Source organism: Pan paniscus, chromosome 13 (genome assembly GCF_029289425.2).
Source record: "Pan paniscus chromosome 13, NHGRI_mPanPan1-v2.0_pri, whole genome shotgun sequence".
Taxonomy (NCBI): domain Eukaryota; kingdom Metazoa; phylum Chordata; class Mammalia; order Primates; family Hominidae; genus Pan; species Pan paniscus.
This window is the reverse complement of record NC_073262.2, coordinates 106,936,456-106,956,901: the sequence shown is the minus strand read 5'-3', so window position 1 is coordinate 106,956,901 and position 20,446 is coordinate 106,936,456.

The following is a 20,446-nucleotide window of genomic DNA, read 5'->3' as shown; positions in this document are numbered from 1 at the left end:
TTATTCTAACAAGGTCTGTACAGTATTCTCTTGCTTCTGATTTCTCCTCCTGTGGAGAATGTTGTATCTTTCTAGTATGGGCAGGGCATTTTTCACACAAGAATTTCATCTTACACATGAAGGTCAAAGTGATCTTTTTGTACCTGCGTTTTTCAAGTGCCTTTAACTTAAATAGTCAATATTCCAGAATAACACAATTTAACCCCTTCGCCACATTCTTTTGTCCACACATTTCTTGTGTGTTGAATTTTAAAAAGAAGCCATACGAGAATAAGCTACAAATGTTTACGCTTACAACACTGACCACAGAATTGTGAATCTAGTGACTAAATTCATCAAGAAATTAAAATCTAAGGAATGAAATTATTCTTATCTCATATATTAAAATTCTTCAAGAAAAATTGGAGGTGTCTTGAAGATAAGAATGGTAGTCAACTCTTCTTTGATAAACTCCCTTTAGTATCTTGCACATGGAAGGTGCTTGAATGTGTCTTTAATGAATTTACATTAACATACAATGTTTTAGTAGTGTGTTGCACATGCATGAGGAACTGTGCTGAGATAATAAACTCTTACAACATTCAAAATATTCCTGTCTTGAAAAGGGATGCAGACATGTAAATAAATAACTCTCAATCAAACTTCACATTTTTCATGATAGAAGAAGAAGGCATTGGCCCTACAGGAAGGTGGTGGTGTGAGTGGATTTAAGAAGAGCTGATGAGAAGGTAAACTCTGAAGAGTGTGCACTAGGATTGGGAGGGTTTGGGGATAACAAGTATATAGCACACCCTTGCCATAAGTAACTCCATCTTATAAAAAGACTCCACCTTACATTTCACAGGGCACTTTGCCAACAGGGATAAGATGTTTTGCCCGATTTATAAAGACTGCATCCAACCAGATAAGGATATAAGCAAGCACACCCTTCCACTATCAGTTCTCACCAGAGGACTCTGCGGCCATAAACAGAGCAGGGCTTCAGGAGTTCGATATGGCTGTCTTAGCTAACACCATCTTCCTATTACTCATGGTGAACCCAGCATCTCCTGCTGAAGGCTCTGCCCACATCAAAGACTCTTCCTTGCAAGACTGAAGGACCTCTTGGCTCAGACCAGGAGATGTTTTTGTTTTTGTCACTCCTCCTGGACTAGTTTGTTAACCCCTTTTTCCTATCCCCTTTCTCTTGATGTTAAATGTTACTTTGTGTGTTGTGGAATGTTTAATCTATAGCATTTATATATTGATTAAGTATACTATTGTGTTTACTGAATTATGAAGTGACTTGAGCCTGTGTGTCCAAGGCTCTGACCGCTGAGTGAACAGAAAGTACTAAGGAGAATTGCCTCCTTGGGAACCATGTAGTCCACGGCTTTTGTGATTAAATAGCATCAGTGGAAGTCTACCATTGTAGAAAGACACAGACACAAACACGTGTGGACCTCGTTATCTCTGACCTTGCACCACTCACGAGATTGAAATTCCATGAAATTCCATTTCGTGGGAGCAGCGTGCATAGAGGCTCACAGAAAGCTATCTTTGGTGATATCCATGAGAGACAGCCCTGGGCCACTTCTGCCAACTAGCACTAGAAAAGCTGGAGTTTAGCATTATGGACCTAAAAAAAAAAGCATTGGTTCCAAGAGGAAAACTGCAAAATTGAATTTAACAAATGTTTAAACATCTACAAAATGTAACATTGGGCCAACTTCATTAATTGTCATGTTTACTACTCCTAAATATTTCATTGCACTTAAAACAATTTGAAGATTAAATTTTTCTCACTTTGCAAAAATTTCCAACTATGCGAAGTAATTGCCAAGAAATCATAGCCAATCTCAAATTAAATTAGTTATCTGTAGCCAAATTATTTCAAAAGCAAAATTACATTTTTTCTATCCAAAAAATAGATGCACATTAATACATTTGCTTTGGTGTAGGGTGGAAACTCCAGAAGTAAGATTTCCAAGAGCCTATATAGTTTTCAATAGTACAGGAAAGTGTGTGTGTGTGTGTGTGTGTGTGTGTGTGTGTGTGTGTGTGTGTTAAAAAGTAAGTCTGGGACTTAAGAGGAAATGACATAGCAAAACAATGATAAAGACTTGGGTATGTACATCAGAACAATGACAGTGCAAGTTGAATGAGAAGAAACAAAACTGTATTACAGAAAGATTGGTGAACTGAGAGGAAGACCTGAGTTCTATTCCTGGCTCCATTTTCAAATAAGCGGCTGAATAAATTGCTTGATTCCCTGAAGTTCAGTTTCACGTACTTCAATGCAGTAGGCAGCTATAATCAGTGCCAGCATTTCTCAAATGATCTTGCAATTTCCTCACTCTCTGAAAGCTGGAAGCAAAGCTGAGATTAGCTGGTAGCTTTCTCTGGTTTGCTTTCCCCCAGCCTTTCCAATAGTTTTATAACTACCCAATCTCTTGCATTAAGCCCCTTTCTACTTGAAATGCCTGGCTCTGATTTCTGTTTTTCTGACCTAGCCCTCATTGATACACTACTTTTGCTTTTATAGTTCTCATTATTCTAAGAATTATTCCCCGTTGGTCTTAGGAACAGGATTTTGTCTTATACACCATATATCCCTTAAACCAAGTATGGTGACTTGTGAAGAGATGGCAATACACCTTTGTGCTACTTCCTCCTTCATTGTCTAGGGCAGGATTCAATTGAAAATCAATCTGGCTGAGCCAGAAAGGTGTTTTCATTCTCAGTACAGGGTTCCAATCAGCTACTATCAGTCACTAGGAGATGACATTAAATATGAAATCTATTTGTCATTCCTGACCCAGCAGAAAAAAAAAGTTTGTTGAAAGAATAAACTAATGCATGAATGTAAAACAACCATTAATTTAGCTCTTTGCTCTTTTAAACACAGAACACTCATCTCTTAGCTTACTGCTGATAGCTATGGTTGCTGTTTAGAAGTAAGAAAAAGTAAAAAACAAAGACATAGAGAATTATACAGAAAGTTACTTTCTTGTTTTTCTTCAAATACAGGAAAGTAGAGCAGAATTAATGAGATGAGAAATATGAAAGTAGAGTGGTATTTATAATAATGATGTGATTTTATAATATCTTACAAAAGGTATCTCCAGTCCAACCTACATTTACATCCCTCCGTTAGTTCATGTCCCAAATATATAAGTGCACTACACAATGAAGAAAAGACTTTCCCTTTCCTTTTCTTAAAAACTAGAAATAGGATGTCGATACGTGATACTTTAGTTGATGGCTTATAAATGAGGCCTATTAATGTAATGGCTTTTAAAATTTTTGTTTTTAATCATAGAATCTTTAAATCAGAAAAGTTCTCAAGGGGTCTGAGGCTCTAGCCCTCTGCCTTAACATAAACGTTCTCAGACTAATGATCATCATTTCTTCCCCTCAGTGACTTGCTTCAAAGTAGTTAATTTCACTTTTATCTTTTAAAACCCCCCAACTTTGGTCACTGTTTTTCAGTAATTAACAAGTACGTTTTTAATTGGCTTAGTCACGTTCCCTCTCAACTGGATTTTTCTTTTCACTGGTTTTTAAAGGATAGCTACCCAATCTTGAGTTGAACTTTCCTCGTCAAGCCATCATTTCACTCACACTGTTTTTATAGTTAGGCCTCAAATATCTGGGCAAAGATAGTTTATTTTTATGCCATTTAAAAAATTACTTCTGTTAAAAAAAAAGAGTGTGAATCTTTGATGCTGTATATTCCAGGTAACAGTAACATCACAGGCTTATGTATTAATATTACCTACTTGTACTTTAATACTCGTAGAATGACTATGTTGTTAAAAGTCACTATTATGTGATTTTCATTTTTGGCCATTATTGTAATTACTGGTATTAGAATTTCCCTCCCAAAGAAAATAACTAGAAAGCAAGACACTTTTCCAGCCATTTTTAGACAATAGGCAATACAGTACTATGATCCATAGTAGAAGGCCAAAAACAAGTGAAGCCCTAGACTCACACTGACTTTTTTTTTTTTTTTTAGATGGAGTCACTCTGTCGCCCAGGCTGGAGTGCAGTGGCATGATCTCGGCTCACTAAAACCTCCACCTCCCGGGTGCTAGCAATTCTCCTGCCTCAGCCTCCCCAGTAGCTGGGATTACAGGCGCACACCCCCATGCCCAGCTAATTTTTTAATGTTTAGTAGAAACGGGGTTTCACCACAGTGGCCAGGCTGGTCTGGAACTCCTGGCCTCAGATGATCAGCCTGCCACAGCCTCCCAAAGTGCTGGGATTACAGGGGTGAGCCACTGCACCTCACACTGGCTTTCTATCTGGGGGCATTTTCTGGCATTACAAAGGTATCTCTAGTCCAACCTACATTTATATTCCTCCATTAGTACATGTCCCAAACATATAAATGTACTACACAATGGGTAGGGCATTTATATTTTTTAAATGGCAGAAAAATTTAAATGTTAAATGCTATAATAAAAATTAACTATCTTTGCCTAGATATTTGAGGCCTAACTCTAAAAATGTTTGTTGAAAAAATTAATTAATGCATGAATGTAAAACAATCATCAATTTAACTCTTTGCTCTTTTAAACACAGAACACTCATCCCTTAGCTTCCTGCTTTCCTTTCCAAGGGAGGGGAAACCCAAAAGGAATACAGTGGTCTTACTAAGTTTAAAACATGGAGATTGGAATTTGGGCAGGATGAGGTAGCTGGGATTTGTCTTGTAAGAAAAAGTACTGGAGAAGAGAAAGATATGAAGAGAAACAACTCCAATAATGAATTCCAACTCCACTATTGTCTTATTCTCTAAGCCTCTTTGTTCTGTTTTCAGTGATTGTTCTAAGACCTACAATATGTATCCTTGATTTATTCTTGATATAGGGCAAAGCAGTATATACAAAGTATAATATATCATGACCGAAAAGGGCTATTCTCAGGAAGCAAGGTTGGTTTAACATTTGAAAATCTATTAATGCAATTCTCCATTAACATAATAAGGGGGGAACACATAAGAATCTCTCAACAGAAGCAGAAAAAAAAACAATTTTGACAAAATTTAATACATCTTCTTGATAAACTCTCTCAGCGAATTGGGAATAGAAGATAACTTTTTCAATATGGAAAAGGGCATCTATTTAAAAAAAGGAGCAAATATCACTCCTAGTGATAAAAAAGTTTTTCCCTAATGTGAAGAGGAAGGCAGGATTGTCTATCACCACTTATATTTAAGATTGTACTGCAAGAGCTAGCCAATACAATACAATAAGAGGAGAAAACTAAATAAAAGCCATACAGAATTGAAAAGCAGTCTGATATATACAGATTTGAAAAAGACTTTTTGATTTGCAGACCATGTATGTAGAAAATTCTAAAGTAGATTAAAAAAAGAAACTAGAATGAATAAGTCAAATTTATCAAGGTAATAGTATACAATATTAAAAATCAAACATATTTTTATATACTATCAATAAACAACTGAAAAAATAATTTAAAATGTGCCATTAAACATATCAAAGGGCATGAAATACTTAGACATAAATTTAACACGTTATATGCAAAATCTGTACACTGAAAACCAAACACTGCTAAGAGAAATTAAAGAAGACATAAACAGATGAGGAAGTATATCAAAGATCAAATAAGAATTTTCCTCTAAATTGATCTTTACATCTAATGCAACCCCTATAAAAACCCCAGCAGGGTTTTATGTAGAATTGACAAGCTAATTCTAAAATTTATATTGAGAAACAAAGATCTAGAATACCCAAAACAATTTTGCAAAAGAAGAGCACATTTGGATGACTTATACTCTCTGATTTCAAGGCTTATTATAAAGCTAAAGTAATCAAGACATGGTAATATTTTTGTAAGAATTAACATATAAATAATTAAAACAGAATGAAGAGTACAGATGTAGACCCACACATGATTTCCAACAAACATGCCCAAGTAATTCAATGAAAAAAGTAGTCGTTTTAACCAATTAATTTAATATTGGAAACAGGATGTCGATAAAGGAAACAAATTTTGACCCCTTCCTTGCTTGTACTTTGACCCTTTAGAGTTAATCTGAATGATCACATTTTTAAGAATAAAAGCTAAAAATTATACCATTAGAAAAAATATAGGCAAAAAAATTGTGACCTTAGAATCAGCAAAGATTCCTTAGACACAAAAAGCACTAACTATAAAAGAAAAATATTAATAAATTGGTCTTAATATTAACATTTTTTCTCTTTATAAGAAAGCATTCTCAAAACAGAAGGGTAAGCCACAGACTGGTTGCTGATATTCATAATACATATATCTAACAAAGGATTTGTAACCACAATATATAAAGAACACATACAATTCAATCATTAGGAGACAATGCAGTAAAAACTGGGCAAAAGATTTGAAACTATATTCTATAAAAGAAGATGTGAATGGAAAATAAGCACATAAAAAATATCTATTTCATTAGTCATCAGGGAAATGTGAATTAAAAGTATAATGTGATGCTACTACACACTCATTAAAGCAACTAAAATGGAAAAGACTGGCATGCTAAGTGTTAACAACAAGAATGTTGATATGGTTTGGCTGTATCCCCACCCAAAACTCATCTTAAATTGTAGCTGCCATAATCCCCATGTGTCATGGGAGGGACCTGGTGGGAGGTAATTGAATCATGGGGGCAGGTTTTTCCCATGCTGACCATGATTGTGAGGTCTCCCCAGCCATGTGGAACTGTGAGTCAATTAAACTTCTTTCCTTTATAAATTACCCAGTCTCAGGTATGTCTTTATTAGCAGCATGAGAACAAACTAATACAGATGTGGAGCAACTGAACTCATAAAATCCTGGTGAGAATGTAGAATGATGTGCAGTCACTTTGGAAAACATCTTGGCAGTTTCTATACATTTACCACACAACCCAGAAATTCTACTTCTAAGATTTGACCTGAGAAAAATTGTTTTAAATATCCATACAAAGACTTGTAAACATGTGTTCATAGCTGCTTTAAAAAAATAATTTTCAAAAAAATTATGAGTGTGAGACACAAATCTTGGAGAGTGATGGAAATGCTTTGTCTTGATTGTACTGGGTTACTAAATGTGCATATTTATTTGTTAAAATGCATCAAACAGTACACCTAACATGGGTTGTATGTATGTACCTTTTGTTGTATGTAAATTAGAGCTCACTAAAGTTGAAATACCTAAAAAATAAAATATCCTTATCCTGTTACTCTCTCAAACTCACTCCTTTTCTGTTTTGATTTGTGTATGAAGTCAATTATTTTATATATAGCTAATATATCTGTGCTATGAAAAATCTTATATACATTATGTATACATTATACATAGGTATACATTATGTATACATTATACATAGGTATACATTAATAGGGACATATCTCTCTGGGAGAACTTTAAATCATTATTTACATTACTGCTATATTGTATTTTTCTGAAAGGAAAATTCTGTATTGATCTTACCATATACCATTGAATACCCTTTACCAAAATTAATAAGGATAATTTAGGACACGTCTGACCAGTCAGTGAAAAAAGTCTTTTCCTTTCCTTAAAGGCCTGTGTCCTCAGCAGCCATTTTTAAACTCACTTGACACCACCCTCCTAACCATCACTAATCAGTCTGACTTAGAATTGTTTCAATTCATTATGGTCAAAAGGACAGGATCACAGAATAGAACCATGACCACTAAGGAGTCCTACCCCTATAAGTTGGGGAAGTTCCCTTAAAGGAGATATATGACTTCTTTGACTTTTGATATATGACTTTTCTAGAATTGTACATGTATCTGGGAAGAAACACCCACAATTTCTGCTGTTTTACCCTTTGATTGCTCAGAGCACACATAATTTTGTCAACACACATAATCCTAAAGAAACTCCTCTAGGCAGTCATAAACACTTTCCAACAAGAAGTAACCCAAGGTCACACCAAGAGCAATATGTAGGTACAGGATGTCAATGGACCACTCCCTTCACAGACCATGATCTCCCTCAGATTTGCATTTCTTCTGTACTTTTGTTGTGATTCCTTCTTCGCTCTTTTCTTCAACCAGTGAATGAATCAAATAATTATACCAACATACTTGATATACAGTAGTATGAAGAAAAGGAAGAAAAAAGATACAAAGAACAATGATAGTTCCTAATCCAAAGGGAAAAGAGAAAAGGGAAAATGATGGATGAAATTATTAAGCCTTTGAACACTCCAGCAGCAAGGGCAGAGAAACAGAAGCTATAGTTCTTAATGCTATTGGTGCAACTTATGACCTTCCTTCTTCATTATCTACTCCATCATCATCTTACCTTTACCCAAAACCTTATCTTGCCTAGTTTCTTTGCTTGGTATAGTTCTGAGCCCTGAGAGAGCCTATTTGTAGGTTATACCAGTTTTCCATTAACTTTTACCCTTGGCCGTAACGATGTAAGACACCCCCAAAATTCCTTGAATTCTATCCACATTGTACAATAGAAATACTTTCTTTCTTGAGAGTCAGCACCAACAATTTTAACTAACAGTGTATATCCCACAGTCAAAGTAGGTTTTTAATTACAAAAGTACTATTGTGTTCACTGTAGAAAAAAATCCAGTGTAGAAATGTGTAAAAAGAAATCCTTACAAATGTAAATAAAAAGCAAATAGAATGCAGCAAAATTTATTTTCTTATCCCTTCCCTTTCTTCCTCCCAGAATTAGCCACTATTAACAGCTTAATGTGATTTCTTGAAGATTCTTTTTAACACATATACATGTATGTATTTTGTGCCCCTTGATGTATGATGCCATGTCAAAGGCTCAGGGCTGGTTGCTATTGCTGCCTTTGGTATATATTTACAAGTACTAAAATGGCCAAGGAGTAAACAGTAGGAAGTAAATATGCACAAGCAAGGCACTTGGTTAATTTGGTTAATCAACTCTATCATAAATAGCCTGACCTTGGCCACTCAGCATGCTGTAAGCTCCCAGCAGGGAAGAAGGAGTGAGCTAGCAATAGGGGAAATTAACTGATCATCACGTCCCATTGAGTCTGATTGATGTTGTTGTCTACATCTGAGGGGTCTGATTGGAGGGAATGGGGTGAGGAGGAGTTGCAGGTGCTTTAGGACAGCAGCAGTTTTTGGTTTTAGTTTATGTAGATTCAGCAAGGAGGATACAAGGAATGTCAAAAACATTAAACAGATGTGGAGGAAGGGTTTCAGTCTATTTGGCCCAGATTCAGAGTCTGGCACTTGGCACAGGCTCTCAGTTGGTTCATTCTTATTGGTGGCTAGGTGACCCTGAAGACAGCAGGTACAAAGTAACATCAGTGTAATGGAATCTATACATTTTTCACTACAGAGAGATTTAGATTTTAGTTCTCATTAAAGATTGTAAAATAAATTTTTTATTTTACAAAAGGTTTCTGAATAGATCTAAATTCACAGAAAAGTTTTAAATATGAGAGTTCCCATATACCTCTCACCCACTCACCCCTACTGGCATCTTACCTTAGTATGGTATATTTGTGACGATTAATATTGATATGTTATTAACTCAAGCCCATACTTTATTTATTCAGATTTCTTCAGTTTTTACCTAGTGTTCTTTTATGGTTCTAGGACCCCAAGCAGGATACTACCTTAAAGTTTGTCATCGTGTCTCCCTAGGCTCCTGGTGGCTATGACAGTTTCTCAGACTTCCCTTGTTTTTGTTGACCCTGACAATTTAAAGGAGCACTGATCAGCTATTTTTTAAATGTCCCTCACATAGAATTATCTCATGTTTTTCTCATGATCACATTGGGGTTTGGGTTTTAGGGAGGAAGACCACAGAGATAAGGTGCCATTCTCATCGCATCATATCAAGGACACATTCTATCAGCATAACTTATCACTGCTGATGTTAGCCTTAATGACCTTGCTAAGACTGCGTTTGTCAGGTTCTTCCACTGCAAAGTTCCTCTCTTCTCCACCCCATCCATAATGTATACTTTGTGGGAAAGTCACTATGCACCACCCACCCTTATGAAATGGGATTTATTCTCACCTGCTTGAAGGCAGAATATGTACAGAAATTATTTGGAATGCTGTTTTGGGAGATTTGTCTCTTTTCTTGTTGATTATAAACAATGCTACTTTATTTATTTTGTTCCTCTGAAATTGTTCTGGCTGTGGCCACTGAAAGTTCTTTCAATCAGCCCTTCAGTTTCTCTGACATACCACTGTTATTGTGGCGGTTCTTGTTTTTTGTTTTGTTTTGTTTGTTTGTTTTACTTCTCTAGTTTCTGGCACTACAAGATACTCCAGACCCATCTTGTATATTTCCTTCCTCAGGCTTACAATAGTCATTTCTCCCAGGAGTCCTGGTTCCTTTTATTGAAGAATGGAATTATAAACTAAATCTGGGTTAGGTATGCTTGTCGCTACTGGGATGTCTTTCTTTCTAGTCCCTCTCAACTAACAGAGCAAGGAAATAGATGTGTACACACTAACTCATACATCTACAAATATCTATAAATATTTGTCTCTTTGTCTCTCATGTCAGCATGAGTTCATACTGACGTCTCCAACTCTAATCGATTTCCACATGGCTCATTCTAGCCTTCTCCCCTTGCTCATCTGGAAACCACCACGCCTGCAGTGAGAAATCCAGCTCCCACTATCTGCCAGCCATTTACTGTTATTATTCAATTCTAATATACATGTATGTTGTTATGTTGTTCCACACTTCTATGTGGAACAACTTTATCAATTAGAGTATAGTGGTTTTGTGCACTTTCATTTGCCTTACAGACCCCACTCATTTCCAGAGTTACTTAGGTCAGTATCTTTCTCCCTATCCTCTTCCATGGGGTTGTTTGACACATTGGTAATGCTGTTACATGCTTTTGAGATGCAGTTAGATTCTTTTGTCATTCCATCCTAGGATGCCCCATCTGCCTAATGATTTGTGTTGTTGTTAAATGCATATACATTAAGGTTCACTCTTTTTGTTATAAATTCTATGGGTATTGAACAAATGTATCATGCCATGGAACCACCCTTACAGTATTGTTACCTACTGGCAGTGAATCTATGTGGGTCTGCAGCAAACTCAATTCTTGCCTCCTCAGAAAAAAGAATTCAAGGGGACATAAGGCAGAGAGAGAGACAAGGGCAAGTTTTAGAGCAGGAGTGAAAGTTTATTAAAAAGCTTTAGAACAGGAATGAAAGGAAGTAAAGTACACTTGGAAGAGGGCCAAGCAGGTGACTTGCAAGATCAAATGCCCTGTTTAATCTTTGACTTGGGGTTTGATACGTTGGCATGCCTCTGGGGTCTTGCATCTCTTACTTCCCTGATTCTTCCCTTGGGGTGGGCTGTCCACATGCACAGTGGTCTGCTAGTGCTTGGGAGGGGAGCCTGTGCAGTGTGTTTACTGGACTTGTACACATGCTCACTTGAGGCATTCTTCCCTTACTAGCTGAATCTTCCTAGAAGGTCATATACCAGTTAAACTCTGCCATTCTGCCTCTTAATGTGCACACTTGAGCCCACTCACCCAGCTCCTGAGATCTTATTAAGAAGCTGCCGATCACCAGTTTCAGGTTTCCTCTAGTGGGAGACTGCCTTGCCCTGGCGCCAGCTATGACCAATTATTATTTTAGAGAGACAGTTAATAACCACCTGACCATCACCTGACAGTCACCTGACACTCCTGGTTGGGGGTGGGGAGGAGGAGCCCTCTCCTGCACTGCTGTTGCCTGACTAGCTACCTACTGTAACAGTATCATTCAGAATAGTTTTGCCATCCTAAAAAATCTCCTGTGCTTTACCTATCCAGCCCTTCCCCACTGGCTCCCTGCAACACTGGCAACCACTGATCTGCTTACCATATCTATAGTTTTACCTTTTCCGACATGTCATGTAAATTGAATCATATAATACATAGCCTTTTTCAGGTTGGCTTCTTTCATTTAGAACTTGCATTTAAAATTCATCCATATTTTGCATGACTTGCTAGCTCATTCCTTTGCATTACTCAATAATATTTAGTTGTACGGGTGTTCCACAGTTTGTTTATCAACGGACCTATTGAAGGACATCTTGGTTATTCTAGTTTTTGGCAATTATGAATAAAGCTGTCATAAACATTTGCATGCAGGTTTTTATGTGGACATATGTTTTCAAATCAGTTGGTAAATATCTGGGAGCACAATTGCTGTTTAGTATGGTAATAATCTATTCAGCTTTTTAAGAAACAACCAAACTATCTTCCCAAAGTGGCTGTAAATTTTGCATTTCCACCAGCAATGGATGAGAGTTCTTGTTGCTCTGCATCCTCACCAGTAGTTGGAATTGTAAGTTTGTTTGGATTCTAGTCATTTAGCCATAGGTATGTACTGGTGTTGCTTTCTTGCTTTAATTTGCATTTCCCTAATGATAAATGATGTTGAGCATCTTTTTTATATGCTTATTGGCCATCTGTATATCTTCTGTAGTGGAGTATCTGTTTCAGATCTTTCGCCCATTTGTTAAGTGGGTTGTTTGCTTTCTTAATGTTGAGTTTTAAGAGGTTTTCGTGTATTTTAGATACAAGTCCTTTATCAGACATATGTTTTACAAAATATTTTTCTCCCAGTCTGTAGCTTTTTTTTGTTTCATTCTGTTCACATTGCTTTCACAGAGCAGAATTTTAAAATTTTCACAAAATCCAAAATGAAGAAGAAAGGAGAAGAATATCACTGTAGCTCTAGGGGTAGAACTGGAATCCAAGATTTTTTCTTTGGAAGAAGGAACATAAGAGGCATGGGCAGATTTTATTATATACTGAAATCACCATCACCCTCAGCATCAACCTAAACTTTCCTCTTAAAATGACATTCTTCTCATAGTCACATCTGTCGTAGGGCATTTGTGATATGTACTATTCTCATCATTGTTAATTTCTAATTTTTAAAAAAATTGCAGTGTTAATTCTCTCCTTGATTCAATAAATGAGAGCAGGAACTATATACTTTTGCCTTTTTGTAATTGTATTGATGCATGATCTTTTTATTTTTTAGTAGGTGTTTTATTAGTATTGAAAATAAAGGTGTATTTTATGATTATGTGTATAAACTGATTTATATTTTTTATTGGCCTGTCAAAAAGAGAAAGAGGTATGTTAAAATGTCCCATTGATATTGTACTTCTGTCCATTTCTCCTAATTTATAGCAGATTTCACTTTTTGTATTTTGATATAATGTTATCTGATGAATAAAAATTCATGACAGTTTTATATTCATTGTGAAAGATCCTTTCTGACAGGATATCTTTATCTCATTTAATATTTCTACTTTAATTTCTATCATATTTGTTGTTAGTAATGGAATTCTTTCTTATTGTCTTTGCCTGATATGTTTGCCCACGTTTTAATTTTTTAATGTATTTTTTATTTAGTAATTTCATAGTAGGTGGGTGTTTGGAAAATGTCACATAGGTGGATTTCCCTTCTCTTATACAATCTAAAGATATTCTCTTTTAATGAAGGGGATTCCCCCAATTGCATTTATATTCATGAACATATTTGATCATTATTTCACCACCTTTTCTAAAATTTCTCCTTATGTTTCCTTCCTCCCTCCCTCCCCCTCCCTCCCTTCCTTCCTTTTTTCCTTCCTTCATTTTTAATGCCTTTTATTATATGACTATATGATTTTTACTTTTACCTTCTCCAATATTTTTGAAGGAATCTATCATTATTTTAAATCTTCTTTTTTTTTTTTTTTTTTTTTGAGACACAGTCTCACTGTCGCCCAGGCTGGAGTGCAGTGATGCCATCTCTGTTCACTGCAAGCTCCGCCTCCTGGGTTCACGCCATTCTCCGGCCTCAGCCTCCCGAGTAGCTGGGACTACAAGCGCCCGCCACCACGCCCGGCTAATTTTTTGTAGTTTTAGTAGAGACGGGGGTTTCACCACGTTAGCCAGGATGGTCTCGATCTCCTGACCTCGTGATCCATCTGCCTCGGCCTCCCAAAGTGCTGGGATTACAGGCGTGAGCCACTGCGCCTGGTCTATTTTAAATCTATTAATTGTTACTTTAGTTTAGAAATCTTCTCCAACCCAGAGATGGCCAGTGTGTGATGTCATTCTCTCCTTTTCCAGTGAAGACCGTATAAATGAATCAGAGCAGTTTCCCATTGAGCCTGATATGACCCAGCAAAGCCCTAGGGCAGTCATTGCCCATTAAGAAGGGTTGGAACACAAGCTGAAATCTACTTCCCATTCTTACTTTTTTCTATTTATTGAGTTAAGCCAGTTGATCCCAAATGTTGCTGCACATTGGAAGTGGCAGAGGAGCTTTTGGGCACCCCATACCAATTAAACGAAACCATCGGAGGGTGAAAGCCAGGCATCAGTGGTTCATAAAGATCCCCAGCTGATTCCAATGCACAACATTTGACAACTATTGAGTTTAAGAACAATTTTAGATTGTGCTTAAACTCAGTAGTTTAAGACTTACCCTGCCACCTCTCTGTCATCACTCATGTAATCAAAACGAAAGTGAACTTTTTTGCTCTCCCTCTCCCTTTTCTTCTTTCCCTTCTATCTTCCCACCCGCTCTTCTTTTTTCCTTCCAACCATTATATATCTTCTAATTTAAAAATGAGTTTTGAAATTGGCATCCACTTTTATAATAACATTTACAAAAATTAATTTGGATATCTCTCAATTCTAAATGGTTGAATGTTTGCAGCCAGATGGTTTATACAATTATCTTCATATTTCGAAACTTTGAAAATTTTGTTTTTTCTCAGGCATTTCAATTACAGCTTCAAATAATTTTTTCTAAGAAGTTCACATGAATGATACATTGCATATTTGTGAGTACTTTCTTCTGTTGCCTTCACACACAAAATTTGGCTACGTACAAAATTCTTACATGATAATTGTTTCTTTTTTTTTTTTTTTTTGATGGAGTTTCACTCTGTCGCCCAGGCTGGAGTGCAATAGCACAATCTTGGCTCACTGCAACCTCCGCCCCCCCCCCCCGCCCCCCCCCGGCTTCAAGTGATTCTCCTGCCTCAGCCTCCCGAGTAGCTGGGATTCTAGGCATGTGCCACCACGCCCGGATAATTTTGTATTTTTAGTAGAGACGGGGTTTCTCCATGTTGGTCAGGCTGCTCTTGAGCTCCCGACCTCAGGTGATCCACCTGCCTTGGCCTCCCAAAGTGCTGGGATTACAGGCGTGAGCCACCATGCCCGGCCATTGTTTATTTTTAAAATTCTATAGACATTAGTCCACTGTCTTCTGGTATGTCAAGTTGCAGAAAAGGTATTTGAGGTCAGTCTTATTTGCATTCCTTTCAATCTATTCATTTATTTTGCCAAGAGGCTCATAAATCCCCTTCATTCTTTTAAGTTTTCAAGTTTGGCCAGGATGTGCTTTCATTTGGGTCTTTCAAAATTCATTTTGCTTCGATGTAGTGGGCGCTTTCAATCAGTAAGTACAGATCTTTTTTTTCAGCTCAGAAATGTTTTTCTCGTCTTCGCTTTGGTTTCTCTTCTATTTATACTGATCTAAGAACACCAGTGATCTGTGTTTGCTCTCCATCACATATCTTCCATATCTATCCTCTGTTTGCCATTTAAATCTCTTTGATTTTGCTTCTGCAATCCAGGAACACTTTTCAAGTTTAACTTTCATATGACTAATTCGAAGTTCCACAGCATCATTCAGATTTTTTCTAACACTCATGTAAATTACATTTTTCCATTGCATTTTATACCCAAGGCTTTTTTATGTTTTTGTTTGTTTCTTTGTTCCATTTTTAGGGCACCCTGTTCTTGTTTCATGTATACAAATCTTTTATATTTTGAAAGATACTAATTACAGTTTACTTTGTAATGTTTTCTTTTCCCTGCACATTGCCTTTTTCATCCAGGTTCCTTTTTTCTCTTGTTTTCTCCTCCCCCGCCCCCCACCATACTACCTGCTTTTCTTGGATTTATGGAAAACCTTGATTGTTTGCTTATGTTAAAGAGCAGAGGGCTAAACAGCTGCCTGAAACTCTGAGTGCCTAGATGCAGACTGTCCTCTGTGAATCACTGAAGAGTGCTTACCATTCCCATTGTCAATAGAGTGATCGCTTAGTATAAGCAGGGATTGGTCCAAAACTCCCATGGAACCAAAATCCACAGATGCTCAAGTCCTTTGTATAAAATGGAGTGTAGTATTTGCATATAACCTGTGCACACCCTCCTGTTTAACTCATCTTTAGATTACTTATAATACCTAATACAATGTAAATGCTATGCAAATATTTGTTATATTTTATTGGGTTTTTTATGTGCACCATTTTTTTCCTGAATATTTGCAATCTGCAGTTCGTTGAATCTGTGGATGAGGAACCACAAAAAAGGAGAGCCAACTATATGCTGGGGGCTTTCAGCACCATGGGCTGATCATGTCCCCTAGTGAAGACTCATCCATCTCTTTCATGAGAAATAAAGTTCCATTCTGGGAGCCAATGGAAGAAGAAACTAGTGCTCAGCAGTCAGTATGCAAACAGATACTTAATCTTCCTATTTTTGGTACAAAACCTGACAGGTCTCCATTGTTGTCTTTAAGCTGAGAGTTTCGATCTTACCCTGTCTATAATATAAACCTCCAGGCTTCTGCTGGGGATAAGAGATGGCATCCAGTGGCAATCTAAGGGAGAGGGAAGGCACAGAGATCTAGTTTCTTCCTAATTTTCTCAATCCTCCTAATCTTTTGTCCTGCACTCTTTCATCCTGGCTTCTAGAAGGACTAGTGCTGCTAATTTCTGAGACTCTGGAGGGGGACTGCAGTGTAAATTGGGTTAGTTCTCAGCCTTCCCTACCTACAGTTGAGGATTCCGCTTTCTCAGATCTGTTAAGTCCGTTTCCATATGTCTGTCTGTTTTATGGCATCAAAATTTTGCCACTTTTTCTTTTCTTCCGTTTTCTGTACCTATGTGGGCTGCTATATGAAAACAAGACCAAACAAAATCTCTCTATTATAGTGTTATAAGGGTTTGCGGAGGGAGCAAAATTAGATGTGTTTGTTCAAAGCTCCATCTTTACCTGGAAGTCCCATTTAGATCTTTTTAGATCTTTGCGGCTCCTTGTTAATTTCACTAATCTAAATTATAATTTCACCTTTAATTTGAGCTATCTTTCTCCTTAAGCTCCTAATTTCTAGTGGCCTGTCTTTTGGCATTCTTTCAAGGATTCCCAGTGGTTTCTTGATAATATCTTCTTAATCGTGTCATAGATCATTTTCAGAGATGAACTCCTTTGAGCCAAATATTCCCATTTCTTTATGCTATAATATGTTTTCACCAGCCTCATTTGTGTTTCTAGTATCTTTACCAATGCTAGAACATGGATAAATATATCCAGACTTCATGTTTATCAAGACGGGGTGAGTGAATTACTCTCTTTGCCTAGCTGTTTGATGGTTGAACTCCCTTCTCAGATCTTGAGCTGGAGGGAAGGTTGACACAAATATCTTCTAGTCTAATTTTCTGTCCCTATCAGAGTTTTTAGGGTGTCACTGCTCTATCAGGGTGTCATTTCCTCCATCACCTACTGCCTGGTTATTTGGTATTCAAGTCGGGTTACTGCTTGAAAAACAAGAGATTGTGCCACTGCAATGATTGTTATCTGCCTATTTCTTCCCATAGACTTTACCTATGGGGATTTTAAGATCTTCCTCTCCCAGCTTATCTATGCTGCTGCCTCTTCTCCCTCCTCCTGTCCAGTCTATCTCACAAATGCAGTTGTTTACAGGGGTTTTCATTCTCAACATGGATGTAGAAGGATAAGATGGGAAGGAGGGCCAAGGCCAACAGGACTCTGCTTATTTCATAGAATAACATCATATAGTAAGGGTGGAAAAAATACTTAGCTTTTCTAATTGGGCCATAAAAACATCTTTCTTTTTAAAAAATCATCTGTATGAAACCTGAGTAGATGTTTCTCATCCAGATCTATTTCCTTCTAATGTACATCAAGTTTTTTCTCAATTCTGGCATGAGTTTTCTTGCCCATCTTAGTTTTGGAGCAGAAATCTGAGCTTTTATTTTTTCTGTGGCTTCATGAAACACTTGCCCTACTTCCCAACTCAGCATATAGGCTTAGTTCAGAAGCTCGTCCCCTCCTGGTCACAAGATGATGACACCTTTCAGGGTATGTCTTCTTATAACCATATCTGAAGGTAGGAAAGGCAGCTTCTCCCTCAGTGTGTCTTTTTATCAGAGGGGAAAATCTTAACCAGGAGCTTCCCAGCATCCTTCTTTTGGGGTTCCATTGGCCATGATTAAGCCACATGTCCAGGGGAGTCTGCAAGAGCCATTATCTAGCATTTTCAGTGTGTGTGCACATGATGGTGGAGGGGGTTATTTGCAGAAGGGTGAAGGTGACAAGGAATGGCTGTTACATAAGCAACAAACAGTCCTTGCTACCAGCCTATGAAAATCATTGCATTCTACATAAGTATGTTGTAGTTGCTGACTAGAACAAATCAAAGTCATCTTTATGTGAGAAAGATTTGTGTCATTTCCATACCTGGTATAGCCCTCCTCCTTCATGAGCAAGATCAACATAGACATTGCCAATCATATAAAAAATCCATTTTGTTTCCAGTTTTATTCAGGCTTCTGAGAAACTCTGAGACAAATTTATGATCCATCACTGGTAAGTAAGCATTATTTCTCATGGTCTACATTTTCTAAACTTCCAGCTTCATTGAACTTCCCCACCCTTAATTTTCCCTAAACTCTTCTCATGTAATTTATTTTATTTCATTTTGACCCACTGTATATATTTTCAAGAGTATTCTTACAAATACTCTTACAAAAGATTCCTTTTGGAACAAGGCCAAGTCTAAATAATAATTAATTAACTACTGATGTTTTTATAACCTGGTATTAAATTATACTCAAGAATTGGGACTGTGTTTTGCTGATCTTTATGTATCCTATGTTTCCTTGTCTATAGTAGCACCCAATAAATGTTCATGGACTTGAATTGATTCATCCCCAGGGCTACTCGAGTCCACCAATCCTCTAAATGTGGTCTTCCTTTTATTTTCTAGGGGATTTTAGGATTACAGGCATCAACCAGTTGATCTTGCATGCACAGACAGATAACTGGAAAACAGTCCTTTCCATGCATGTGGTTCAACGTGTGAATTCTTGGACTGGCCTGAGATTGTTATATCAAACAAATGCTTACAAGTATTGATCTGATTTGACGGAATAGCAGCTCAGCCAAACCAGCACACAGCTGCCAGAGTCACACTGGGCCACAACAGCTGGAGACAGACATAGGAAACTAGAAATTATTCAGTTGCAGCCCCTCCAAACCATGTTTGACATGCTATTTATCTTCTCCCACTGAAACTCTCTCTTTCCAAATAAATGAGGGTGGGTGATAGCTTAGGGGTTGTTTACCTTCTACTGAACAAATAAGTCTGAATTAGGAATTAGAATCAGTGAGTCTAAAATGATGAACACGCTTACCCTAGCATTACTTAGAAAATGGGAAAAATAAATTAGATTACTACTTGGAAGGACTCATTGGTTTGGAGAGCAGCAGGGACTTAATTGCAGGTCTAAGGCAGCATAGCCTCCATTTTTCTTCAGCACAATCTACAGCTTTCCTCAGAGCAACAGGCAGAGAGTGGATTCCTTAGAGAGTACTGTGATTTGTAGCAAGCCAGCAGAGACAGAGAGCAGGATAGGACCTGCAATTTGCCCTCTAATGACATGGTGATGTCACATTTTCATGGGCCCTGGGATTACTACCTAGCACCTTGTTTCAAACATTTGCTGTCTTGGAGAGCTCCAGGGCACATCTTTCTGTTCCATGGGATGTGTCAGAAGCAGCACAGTCACAGAACTGATGAAGTGAATGAAAGTGTTTTTGTTTCTCAGGCAGAGTTAACAGGATGCTTTACTCCATCAACAGCTGTCCTTGATACAGTATCTTTTTGTAGAATAACACATAACGACATAATGCAGTTTGCTTGAAATTCTAATTAAAATGAGGTACTTGTCTCCTGCTTCAGCCAAATGAAATTATGGAACAAGACTTACAAGCAGTAAGGACTCATTTCAACAGTGCAACTAGCCTGCAAAATCAGTCCCCAAGCAACAAACAAAGTCAGCTTTCAGAATTATGGGACTTAGAGGGTCTACTGCATCCACTAAAAGCATTTGTGTGTGTGTGTGTGTGTGTGTGTGCATGATTGTGCACACAGAGCAGAAAGCTAAGTCCTCTAAATAACATTCACATAACAATCATAGAACACATGTTAATATTGATGTGCAATATAATACAGTAGACGCTTCCTATGATGCCAGCCTCCTGTGACAGGGCTGAGGCTGACCTTTTAGGTAAAACCACCTTATAATTAGGTCCGTTTGTTACTTGAGATGACTGCTCTGCCTGAGGCCCAAGGTCCCCTGGTTGCACATTGCCTCA